At 40.0% G+C, this 13,163-nt stretch overlaps 1 protein-coding gene and 1 long non-coding RNA gene across 2 annotated transcripts in view; one reads left to right on the forward strand and one right to left on the reverse strand.

The window, feature by feature from the left end:
• Sdc2 (syndecan 2) overlaps nucleotides 1-13,163 on the forward strand; it is a 101,612-nt gene that overhangs the window by 54,234 nt on the left and 34,215 nt on the right. The window lies entirely within an intron of this gene.
• Nucleotides 4,067-10,760, reverse strand: LOC125414999 (uncharacterized). Its single transcript, XR_007236461.3, has 3 exons — nucleotides 10,696-10,760; nucleotides 10,415-10,548; nucleotides 4,067-5,506 (listed from the first exon to the last, which is right to left on the reverse strand). It is a non-coding gene; the product is annotated as an uncharacterized LOC125414999 (long non-coding RNA).

The following is a 13,163-nucleotide window of genomic DNA, read 5'->3' on the forward strand; positions in this document are numbered from 1 at the left end:
GTCTCTGCCACTGTGTAACATGCTCCAGACTAGCTGGATCTTGAACTTCCAGGTGTCTTCACCTCCACTTCTCTGCAGAAGTCTGAGAATTGTAGATATATGACCCCGCACATGGCCTTTTACGGTTTAGACTCAAGTCATCAGGCTTTTGAGGAAGAACTTTACCCACTGAGCCATATTGCTGGCCTTCAGACTCCACTTCAAAAAGTCATATTTAAGTCCCAGATTCTTTCTGTCTTATTTTTGAGCTATTTTTCCATGACTTAACTTGGATTAAGAAGTGCCTTTAGTTGCAGAAACCTGAAGGCTAAGTTACCTGTCCATAATTCTGATAGAAAGGAATGAGGTAGGCTATGATGGCAAGAAAGGAGAGTTAGGACTAGGGGACTCAGAAGGAGGTGAGGCTTGAGGCAGAGTTTAAACCGTTTAGCCAGATGAGAGAAAGGAATGGCTCCAGAATCCCCACTTGCATGAAGATGGCATTGTTGCATGTAGAGTGGAGAGGGGGAAATGTTGTCTATTAGTAAGAAGTGAAAAGCTAACCTGCCAGGCAGGAGTCAGGGTTTTACCAAGGAGGTCCTATGAAGCCACGCCAGATTGCAGAGAGAAGCAGAAAACCGAAGATGTGAATGCAAGCAACATTTAACCAGTTTATAGTATATTTGGTCTTATGCAAATATCACCACAATCTAAGGTTTGAACTCTCCCACCACCTTCCTAAAGCAACATCCCATAACATAACTTCCTTGAGTCCCCACGGTTCCTCCCTTCTGCCCCCTCTTGTTATTTATTTAATTAATGCATGATCTGTAGTCCATACAGTTTCTGTATGCCAGGAGATGAAATCCTTAACCTTGAGAGAGATAATAACTTACCACATTGGACAAAGAAGCTGTACATATTGATAGGGAAACAGTCAGCTTGAACGATGTACCCTCTAGTCTTCAGAATGTCCTGCTCTCTATGTAAAAGCATACTGACACATGTTTGTTCAGAATTGGAGATTGACATTGTTAGTGCATATTAGTCACAGAGAGAAGTCATGAAGACTTTTGGCCCTCTAAGACAGAATAAGACAAAAGCTGAAATGTCTTTCATATTGGAGCAATACCCCCTGGGCCTCTACCTGTTTGATTGTACACATTAACAAGCATCAGATTCCCAATGGATCACAGCAAAGTGGGAGAATTCAAGGTAACTTTATATTTCAGGGTGTGTGGTATAGCTTTAAGTGAAAATATTCTCCAGATATCTGCTACTTGTATACAACATGATACCATTTTCTCAACTAAGGCTCCCTCTTCCCAAGATGACTGTAACTTATGTCATGTGGATAAAAACTATCCAACACACTTCCTTGTCTTAACTTAGATTTATTGTTGTAGGAAGGGTCCCAGTGGTGGCTGCATCCAGCTAAGAACATACCCCAGAGGGTTAGTGAAGGGGAAAAGGATGAAATGAAAGAATATAAAGAATATAAAATACTGGGTGGGTGCTCCCTCTGGATAAGAGGACAGGTCACTTGCTATACTGCATTTGTATAACTGTCCTTCATCATATATGTATGTCTTCTGCAAGTATTTTTCTCATCTGACATGCTTTTTCATTCTCTCTGCAATGTCTTTATGTGGAGTACAAGATCTTAAATTGAATAATTGATATATCTTATCATTTATTTCTTCCCATGAATCGTGGCTTCTGATGTTGTACCTCAAATGTATATCCATGGTCATTTATATTTTCTCCTATGCTGATCTTCTGGAGTTTGACAGTTTTACCTTTTATGTGTAGGTCTATGACCATTTGTGTTGATTTATGTAAAAGATGTAAGATTTAGATCTTGTTTCCTATGGGTATATGGTGTGCATGGCCTGGTGTCCCAGTTTGTTAGAAAGTTTATTCTCTGTTGTCTTGCTTTTGCTTCTTTGTAAAAGATCAGTTGACTATGTGTATGTAGACCTCTCTCTGGGCACAGTCACATCTAGTTACTTGAAGCTGGACAGAGTGGCATTGTCCCTGGTATTGCTTTCCATGCTTATCCCTGGCAGGATTTCTAAAAGCCATGGTCAGCCAGGAGTCAGGATGACAGGGAGCTCTGGAGAGCACCCCTGTGGGTGATAGCCCCTATGTGAGTATCCGAACCCCAAAAGTTTTCCCTTAAACAAAACTTGGACATTTTTTTTGTTTCCTATAGGCTTCTTATTCCTTAAACACAATCTAACTGATAGATAACTAGATCAAAATTTATCTTAACTACTGGAACCAGTAATTCCACATAAATAATTAAAACTTATGATCTTCACCTTCAATTCTTCACACTGGTGATGCTTAAACTAAACTTACATTTTCAAGCAACCCAACTGATCCCATGCTGCACCTAAACCTTCACATTCTACCCTGTATCTACAGGCGAGTCTAAATTTTATATTTTCCTTTTGGGTACTTGGATGGCTATTCTGTTCAAGCCAGTGTGAATATAGCAATAGGTTAGAGACTGTGGGAGAGGGAATTTATTTACTCTGGGGCTCCATGTTTTCTTCCTCATCCTTCTCCTCCTTTCTTCTCTTTTTCCCTCTTCCTTCCTTCTTCTACCCTCCCTTTTCCTGTTTTGTTCTTCATTCTTAGAGCTTCACTTAACCTATTTGATGGCTTCAGACTGTAATTTCAATACGAATCACCCTAAATTTGTGTTTATGGCTCTGCCATTTCTTTCCAATTACCCTCCTGGTGTTTTAACCTCCTAATAGATACTTGTATTTGACACCCACTATCACCCGGACAACAACTAGTTGTCATTATTTCTCCAAATCCATCTTTTCCACTGATACTCTGTAAATAACACCATTGAGGTGTCTCTCTGGCCAGGGCTTGATGAAAAGTCTAGTCTTAAAATCTTATAGATTCCTCTAGTATTTGTGTTCCATGGACTTGACCTGGTCCTCTTTGTTGAGACCCTCTCTCTACTTTCCTTACCTCTTCCTAACTCATCCTTATAGCAATCTCTAAAATCTTTGAGCACTCTTAGTAAATAATTGATTTTGTCCTTCTAGCCTAAGCTCAGTGTCCTGAATTCTCTGACATTTGTCCAACTTGAATCTTTTCATGAACATCCTTTGCCACCCAAGCTGGGTGCTTTCCTCATCCCATGCTTTCTACTAAATAATTTTGTTTTTCTACTGTTGTTTTTTATTCTCAGATTTTAAGCCAAATGTCCTCAAACTCAAGTGTGCAGCAAGCTCACTGGAGAGTACAGCAAGAATACAGATCCCTGTGATAATTCCCATAATTTTTGATTTGGTGGGTCTGAGGTGGCATTATATTATATTCATGGCAAGAGTCTAGGTGTTGCTGCTGCTGCTGCTGCTAATACAGAAACATCACCTTGAGAACCAGTCTTCCAAGCATGTCTCAGAACTGGTGTGGAAGGACTGTTGTTCCTATCTAGAACATTTTGCTTAAAAAGGGTATCCAATTCACAAGGATGCTGTTGCTAAAATGTTCCTGAAAAGCCCATGTGTCAACCCCAGCTCAGCACTGCTGGGAATTGATGGATACATTAAGAGGGAACTCTATGAAAACAGGTCACCAAGACAATATCTTTGAAGGAGCTCTGGGGACACTGTGTTTATAACTCTTCTCTTTTTACTTCCAAGCTTTCTTGAGGTAACAGCTTGCTCTAACTCCTGTCCTGGTCTGCTTCACCATAGGTTCAGAAGCAATGCAGCCAAACTGACCATGAGTTGAAATCCTCAAAGTTATGAGCCAAAATAAATCTTCTCTTTTTTAGATCTGATTTATGTCAGGCTTTGTTGCTGGGATGAAAAGCTAACACAGAGCCCACTGGTTACTTAGAGTCCTGCAGGAAATTATACTATAAATGGGTCATAAATTTAAATACACATCAACTCCTATTCTACACCAGCATGCAGACTTGTCATAAGTGTGCTATTGACTTGAGGGCTATATTTCTTTCTTTTTTATTTTTATTGATTTTTATTGAGCTCTACATTTTTCTCTGCTCCCCTCCCTGCCTCTCCCCTCCCCCCATCAACCCTCCCCCAAAGTCCCCATGCTTCCAATTTACTCAGGGGATCTTGTCTTTTTCTACTTCTCATGTAGATTAGATCTATGTATGTCTCTCGTAGTGTCCTCATTGTTGTCTAAGTTCTGTGGGATTGTGGTCTGTAGACTGTTTTTCTTTGCTTTATGTTTAAAAACCACCTATGAGTGAGTACATGTGATAATTGTCTTTCTGTGTCTGGGTTACCTCACTCAAGATAATGTTTTCTATCTCCATTCATTTTCCTACAAAATCAAGATTTTGTTATTTTTTTCTACTGTGTAGTGCTCCATTGTGTAAATGTACCACATTTTCCTTATCCATTCTTCAGTTGAGGGGCATTAAGGTTGTTTTCAGGTTCTGGCTATAACAAGCAATGTTGCTATGAACATAGTTGAGCACATGCCCTTGTGTTATAATTGAGCATTCTTTGGATATATACCCAAAAGTGGTATTACTGGGTCTTGAGGAAAGTTGTTTCCTAATTTTCTGAGAAATCACCACATTGACATCCAAAGGGGCTGTACCATCTTGCATTCCCATCAGCAATGCAGAGGTGTTACCTTTTCCCCAAAACCTTTCCAGCATAAGTTCTCATTAGTGTTTTTGATCTTGGCCATTCTTACAGGTGTTTTGATTTGCATTTCTCTGATGACTAAGGATGTCTTTCAGCCATTTTAGATTTTTGTGTTGAGAGTTCTCTGTTTAGGTCTGTACTCCATTTTTTTTATTGAATACTTTTGATGACCAATTTCTTGAATTCTTTGTATATTTTGGAGATCAGGCCTCTGTCTGATATGGGGCTTGTGAAGATCTTTTCCCATTCTGTATGCTGTTGTTTTGGCTTGTTGACTATGTCCTTTGCTTTACAGAAGCTTTTCAGTTTCAGGAGGTCCCATTTATTAATTGTTTCTCTCAGTCTCTGTGCTGCTGGGGTTATATTTAGAAAGTGGTCTCCTGTGCCAATGTGTTCAAGTGTACTTCCCACTTTTTCTTCTGTGAGGTTCAGTGTAGCTGGCTTTATGTTGAGGTCTTTCATCCATTTGGATTTGAGTTTTGTACATGGTGACTGTACAAAATGTCTATTTTCATTCTTCTATATGTTGATATCCAGTTATGCCAGAACCATTTGTTAAATATGCTTTCTTTTTTCCATTTGATATTTTTTGCTTCTTTGTCAAAGATCAGGTGTTTGAAGGAGTGTGGATTAATATTCGGGTCTTCTATTCGGTTCCATTGGTCCTCCTGTCTGTTCTTATGCCAATAACAAGCTGTTTTCAGTATTGTAGCTCTGTAGTAAAGTTTGAAGTTAGGGATTGTGATGCCTCCAGAAGTTCTTTTGTTGTACAGGATTGTTTTGCTTTTTCATATGAAGTTGAGTGTCTTGCCTTTGTGGTGGTGTCTTGCTTTGTCGTGACACCAGTCAAACTGAGAAATACTGAGTACCTTCCAAAGAGGTAGAAACCCTTGGTTAGAAAGGCTGCAAAGGTGACTGCCATGGAGAAATCAAACACAGGTAGAATGTAGTGAGTGGTACTTCTCTTAAGGACAAGGAGAGCTGAAGACCTAGAGGTAGGCAATCAAGTACCCTGTGAAGTTGAGAACTTCTAGAGAGTTCTGTGATCATTCAGCAGAACTGGGCTGTGATACATTAGAGATTCACACATAGTGCAAAGGGCAGAAGTCATGCCTAACGGGTTATGTCTTGAGTCTGCCTTCTGCCCTGCCTCTTACAAAATTGTTTTAGCTGTATGAACATCGCTAAGACTTGAGACTCTCAGTCCATCAGCTACTTGTTGGTGATAACCACTGCCTGATCTACCTTCCATGGGTTCTTGGAGAAATAACTGACATGATAGGAAAGACTTACAGAGAGCAAGTAGTAGTTGGAGATACATGGTGATTGCTCATGATTGTTGCCTTTGGTGGCTGAATTCATCCTGGTCTTCTTTGATGGTCTTCTAAGAAGTGGTAACTGGTCATTTAAATGTACGGCTCATGAAGAGTGTTGAAGGTGATTTTGATACACTTGGGAACTTAACCTTTAGATCCTCTCATGGCTTTTAGATATTTCTCGACTATTTAGGAGCATTTAATTCACTTCAGTATAGTAGAGTTACAAAACCATCAGTGGTATCATAGCTCTGAAAACAGACACTGTGGTTCATTGATTAGAATGATAAGGATTGTGGTGCAATGATTTTCACATGCTCTGCTCAGAGATCTGGGAAAATAAAGAAATGTGAAGCATAGCAGATATATTTGTAAACACCAGCTCTATTTTTTAAAAGCTTTTTTCATCTTTTATCTTTCAGTGGATATATTTCTATGAACTCATTTTTACTACTAAAACCTTGTTCTTCACATCATGCGTACGGAGTAGAGGTCGGGTCTGTTGAACATCCAATACTCACCCACACCATTTGACATCTTCTGTGCCTGTGATTCTTATAACTACTTCAGAAGGTGGTTAGTGCTTTGTCCTCACTTTTTGGAGGAGAAAACTGCGCAGCGCAGCTCTCACTCCAGGCCAGGTCTAGTGCACAGAGAAGTTCTGTGTTTTTCCCTGTGCCTTCCTTACTCAGGCTGAAATCCTGGCTCTTTACCTAGTGTAAAGCCATAAAATGTATTCTTGTGTTTTAAACATCAATAAACTTAAGGTGTTTTCCCCATTGTTGTTTGCTTTGAGTTAAAAAGTTGTATGAAACCTGAGGCTCATTAACTCAGTGTCTCCATCAAAGCCTGAGGGTTGTTACTCACTCCCTCAGTTTTTATGATAATTACCCTTGGCACACCAATTGTGCTGAAAGAATGGGGTAAAAATTAAGCATTCTCATAGCTTTATAATGAGTGACACTGTTGGCCAGCCTAAAGAGCAGGTGTAAAGGAAAAAGGCATTGATATGAATGAATGTCTTTTATAGTTAACCTTCAGAGAACCTAAGAAACTGTCCGGTTGTTAAGGTGAGTCTCTGGCAAAGTCCAAAGCTAGGCCTGTGTCTGCTGTGTGGGCTGTGGTGTACGTGGGTCAAGGAAGCTCACTTGCTTTTCTAAGGGAAAGTCTGGAGTTGGCACTCTTGCTTGGCATGCTGGTTCATAGGTAGAAATAATGTTATAAAGGCAGAGCCTGTACCATTCTTTCTTGCATTTGTAGGTGTATAGAATTTGAACTGATCTGAAACCGTAAATAAGTGTGTATGTGTTGAAGTTAGGAGCTGCTTGCTTAGCATGTTCAGGTCTAGGACCGTGATTCAGGCCACAGTTCTGGAGCTGTGGGTGTTTATTCTTAGGAAAGAAAACAGAAAGTATATGTTGCATTGTGACAGGGTAATGTCTATGTGGGGGAATTCTCCATCTATTTGGGCTAGACAGGCAAAGGTAGAGTAGATGCAAGAAAGTGAGGAGAGTAATGAAAGGTGACTGGCCATCAGGGAGTGAGAAGTTCCACGTGGTTGGTGCCTGGAATGGAACTGTAGAAAGTTCTTTCACACTCACTCACCCTTCTTTCTTGCTATGCTCTTGGTCTAGATGTCCTTTCCTCCATGAAATTCCTTGCCCGTCACCCATCCACCCGAGTTAATTCTTCTCCTGTGGGGTTCTTGAGTACAGTATAATTGTGTCTGTCTGTCTGCCTGACCATAAGCTGAGACCAAGGGCCATGCAGATGCAGTGCCTCATACTTACTATGACTAAATACTTGCTAAATAAGTTAAAATGAGGTCATAAAAGTTGTAGTATGATTGTGAGAACTCTGTCATAATTTTAGATGAGAGTTATTGAGTGCATACTATATATTAAATGTTACACAAATCTTCTGGTGGAAATTAACTCATTTTAGTTTTTCCAACAACCCATACAACAGATATGCACTGTTACTGTTCCATTCCATAGAGAAAGAGTAGAGATGTGAAGTTGAGTGTCTCCTTAAAGGTTGCCTTCTTTGCTCCTTCCTCTAGCTTATACTGCTGGGGTGTTAGTTTGGCTCCTGCAGGAGTGGAGTGGTGCCTTGTAAGGGGGGTGCAGGAGTGGAGGTAAGGAGTGAGAATGAGTGCCCTCTGGGGAGAGAGTACTGGCATGTAGGTGGACCGTGCAAAGGGTACAAGCACCTGAACCAATACAAAGTCACCCCAAAATAGTGATAGTAAAAATATACTGTCCAGATAGTGTGAGATCACTGTGGCACTTGGAGACAGATCTTTGTATTTCCACCAGTAGTGATTTTAAAATATGTTTACCGAAAGACATTTATATATCCATATTTCAGTTCATGTATGCTTGTATAGAGGAGGAAACAGACAAACAAAGATAGATATGCCCCATGCTCTTGGGAACTTATATTCTGATGCATTAGAAAGTATTTAAACATGGAACAGAAATAATTTCAGTAGTAAAAAGGCAGATGAAGTAAATAAGATAACTCAGCTTGCCACTGTGAGGGCCACTCATGACTTGTATCATTGAGTACTTGATAGTGGTCAGGCAACCATATAAGATGCTGCAAACATAAAACATATGCTGAAAAAGCCTATCAAATCTTTTCATTAAATATTGCAGATCTGAGGATATACTAAGTGGTAGAGTGACTGTCTAAATGTATGAGGTCCTGAGTTTGACTTCCAGACTAAGAAAACAACTTTTGTTCTCATTATACTGTAAAACATTTTTTATATTTCAGGTTAAATAGAATACATTATACCTTGAGTATGTTTAGCTTCAAAATCTGAAATACATCAAAATCTCAATATGTTTGTAGTATTTATGATGCTACTGATGTAGAATCCAGCACCATAAAGTTTCTGTTTTACATATGAAATTATTAAAAGCATTATGTGACTTGATCTCCAGGCTATGTGCACAAGTATCCATAAGACATAAAAAAGGTTAGTCTTTAGACTTGGGTCTCATCTCTAAGATATTTATATACAATGCAAATCTGTATATATACAAGTTGTATATAAAATGTATATATACACATACAGAAAGAGGTGTGTGTATATATATATGTGTATATATGTTATCTTCAAAAATTTGAAAACACATTCCAAAATCTGAAGCACTTCTTATTTCACGCATTTTAGAAAACATACTCTCAGTCTGTGTTAAAATGAATGATAAGCCAGGCAAACTAGACACAAAAGGATTAAAGTTCCTGCGTTGATGAGGTTCCTGCTGCAGTGAGACCCATAGAGAAGGTGTAGAGGACCTGGGGAAAGGCCAGTGGGGTGTTAGTGATGAGTGGATGCAGGGTCATTTCAGTTTAAGACGACAGCAAAGGCCTGCGAGGTAAAAGTGCTGCTGGACAGGTGACTGCGGAACGGCACTGAACTGTGTCCCGAAAACTGGGTTAAATGACAACATTTATTATGTGTGTTTCACTACAACTTTTAAGAGTTTCCCCTGTGAACTTTACTTTTTTATAAAATATGTTTTACTACTAGAAAATTTTAAGTCTTATAAATGATTCGGGTTGTGTTCCTGTTAGGTTGTTCTGGGATAGAGAATCTTGAAGGAAAAGTCTGAGGCAGAGGAAGGGTGGGGGCAAGACCCTGGGGTGGTGTCATGTTTGTATGTGTGGAGGTGGAATGGGTCAGGTTGCAGGGAGTGGGACCATAAAGATTGTATGCCATTATGCCCCATAAAATTTGAGAGTAGAAGCCAATGAGCAGAAAAGTGGAAATTTCAGACCAGAGGGATGGCTCAGGTGTGAGAGTGCTGCTTTGCCAGTCTGACATCAGAACTTGATCCCTGTGCCCACAGTGGAGGAGAGAACTAGCCCTTGTCGTCTGGATCATTACATGAATGCAGTGGTTCTCTCTCATTCTTTCTCTCTCTCTCACTCTCTCTCTCTCACTCTCTCTCTCTCACTCTTTCTCTCTCTCTCACTCTCTCTTTCTCTCTCTCTCTCTCTCTCATACACACACACACACAGAGAGAGAGAGAGAGACATATAGCAACAAATATCACATTTACATGTGCACACATAAATTATAGATTACACATTTTTAAATTTAAAATAAAAATTGGGAATTTGCCTATAGCTCACATTACAGGAAATGGTGACTTTATTATCTGCAAAATGACAGTTTCATCTGATACTGTCATAGTTTGTAGACAATGACTGTTTCCAAATTGGTCTGTTCAGACTGCATGTGGACTTCACTCATCTCTGCTTAAGTGTCTGCTTGGTGGCTGCACCCCAGACAGCCCTGTGTCCTGCTGCTTGCATGGTGCAATGTTCTGGAATAGATCTGCCTTGAAATGGAAGACAGTCTCTCTGTCACAAACTAAAACTGTCACAAAAAATAAGAACTTGCAAGGTCTTACCTTGAGTCTTTTCACTGTGGTAAAGCCCTACCTTAGCATGGTGGTGCTTGGAGCCAAGAGGGAGAGCTAAGAGTATTTTTTGGCATCTTTGGGTCCTGATTCAGTCACATCACCAGGGAAGTCATTATTGAGCAGGTAAAATTTTCCTTCTTGAAAGATCTTGACCTAGGACAAGAAAATTAAAGGGTTGACTTTCTCAGTAAGGAGAGTTGTTAGGCAGGAAGACTGGAGTTTGTTTAGCCTCCTAGTGAAAGTCATCCATGCTGGCTTTAATATTGTAAACTCTTTCATTGCATGGAAATATGTTCTTACTTTTGAAACATCTCTGGCTTTATGCTGGGGATCTTTGAGTCTAGCAGGACAGCAGACCCTCTTTTGTTCTAGGTTTTTTTTTTTTTAAGATGTTCTGTGTTATATTTGACTATCACAGTTACAGGGTTCAAGAGTCATCTCTGGTTCTGGGAAGTGAAGAGATGACTGCAGGATTCCTCGGGCAATGTTGAATTTTCAAGTTCGCAGGACACTTTGTCCTCCCCTGGAATTCCTGGATATTACCTCATATCCTAGCTGTGTCAATTAGTTTGCTAAAAAACAGCAAATATTTAACCTTTTGCATGTTATGTAACCATTGGCATATGAGCCACAATCTAGAAATGGTGGTGCACTTTCCAGAAGACTTCTGAACTCTGCACATACGATGGCCATTGCTGTAGGATCACTGTTGTGTCATCTAAGTTTACACTTAAGGGAATACTACTCAAACAATTTCTAACCTTAAGGAATGCAGCATCTTGATGGGTAGGGTTTTACTTTGTTTTTGTTTTGTGGGGCTGGATTTGACCACTGCCTCAGAACACATCATTGATTTTCAGTCTTGATCACTTTGTTTGTTCTGCTGAGTTCCCATCAGAATCATTCAGTTCCAAGCATTCCCTTTCCACATGGTGCCTTACCTGTCTGCCCAAGAGGGCGGGTACAGCCTCATATATCAAGGGTCTGTTTGCATGGTTTCCTCTTGAAGCTTGTTTTTATTAGCTGTTTTTTCATACACTTCATTTCTTTAGCCTTTCTATGAAGTCTTGGTGGAAGTCATTGCTATTTTCTCATTTTACAGATAGATTCAACCCCAGAGTTTCATTGCAGGTTTATTGGCTTCAGATTGAATTATCTTCCCCTCATATCCCATGTTGATTTTCCTTTTGAAAGTGGCCAGAAGACCTTCATGAACCCATCCATTTAAGCTGAGAAAATAATTTTCTGTCAAATGTTATTTCCAAGTTTTATTTCAGTAACTCCTGTTGGCTTGTTCCACTGTCCCATTTCTCAGCTGCACATAGTAGACACTGAGTATAGATACAAGAATTAGCTCTTGGCTTCAGTGCATAGTCGTGGCCAGCATCTTTAGCCTCTCTGAGTCCTTAAACTCTCCAGTTTGGTGAGAGCACAGTTTGGATTAATAGCAGAGCCACTAGGACAATGGAGAAGAGAAATGATAGTACTGTCATTACAAATTGCTTGTTTTAACCAAAATAGGAAAGCTTCCTTGTTGTTTCCTGAATTTGGCTTGGCTGCAGCAGCCTCTGGTTCAAGACTGTTTTGTCTAGAGCTGCTGTGACGTGTCTATTTGACATTTAAGCTGTAATTACCTCCTAAGAACTTTCCACAGAAGCTTGGCTTGTCCACAGGTAACAACCAGGTAAGAGTGTGTTTTCTATGGTTACTGGGAACTAGCCTTCTACTAGCTGAAAACCAAGCCAGGTTTGCTATCTGTCCAGTTCAGGGATCTTACTCCATCATTATAGAATAGCACATCTTATCATGGTCACCTCATAGCTAACTATTGATGGTTTTGAGGCTCCAGTCTCCAGTCTAGACTCCCTCTATTTCGAGAAACACATCTGACACCTCTCTTTATTTTGTGGTTAGTTTTTTTCCCCCTTTGGAAAACTATGGACTGTGGAAAAATGTATCACATTACATATATGTTCCAAACAATCATAAAGTCAAGATTTTCTCCTTTATGAACTTAGAGAGGAAGGGGAAGGATTTGCTTTGCTTCTGTAAGATGACAAGTCTCCTAAATATTCCCTGAGTGTCTGGCTCTGCTTCTGAAAGCTCTCACATATAGAGGCACGCCTGGAAAAGAGCCCAACAGTACACCCAGTGTGTGTTCAATTGCAAGCATGCATTAGAAAATGCTTGGGGACTGGGTGATAGCTCACTCTGTAAAATTTGGCAGGTAATCGAGAATCTTTATTCCAAGCTGAGAATGGTGGTGTAAGCCTTGAATCCAAGTGCTTGGAAAGCAGAGGCAGGTACATCTCTGTGAGTCTGGTCTACAAAGCGAGTTCCAGGACAGCTAGGGATACAGAGAAGCCCTGTCTGGTAAGACCAAACAAAACAGCAAAACAAAAACCCTAACAAACAAACAAGAAGAATCAGTGCCCCACCATAGTACTTAGGTAAAAATGGTAGTGTATGTTTTTAATTCAGGCACTGGAAAGTCAGAGATAAGAGGATTCTGGCACAGTTGCCAGAATTAGGGATTACTACCCTAATCCATGATCCCTAAGTCCCAGAGAGACTCAAAAAAATCAAGGTAGACAGCTCTTGAAAAATGACACTTACCCATAGCTGACTCTTAGTCTCCACACATAAGTGGCACACATATGCATGTACACCTGTATACACATTTCACATACATAAATACATGCACAAATAAAAGATGAAGAGAATGTTCTAACTGGGGAGATAGGCTTCATTTTCTAAGGCTAAGCCTT

This window comes from Myodes glareolus, chromosome 19, assembly GCF_982192425.1.
Source record: "Myodes glareolus chromosome 19, mMyoGla1.1, whole genome shotgun sequence".
Taxonomy (NCBI): Eukaryota; Metazoa; Chordata; class Mammalia; order Rodentia; family Cricetidae; genus Myodes; species Myodes glareolus.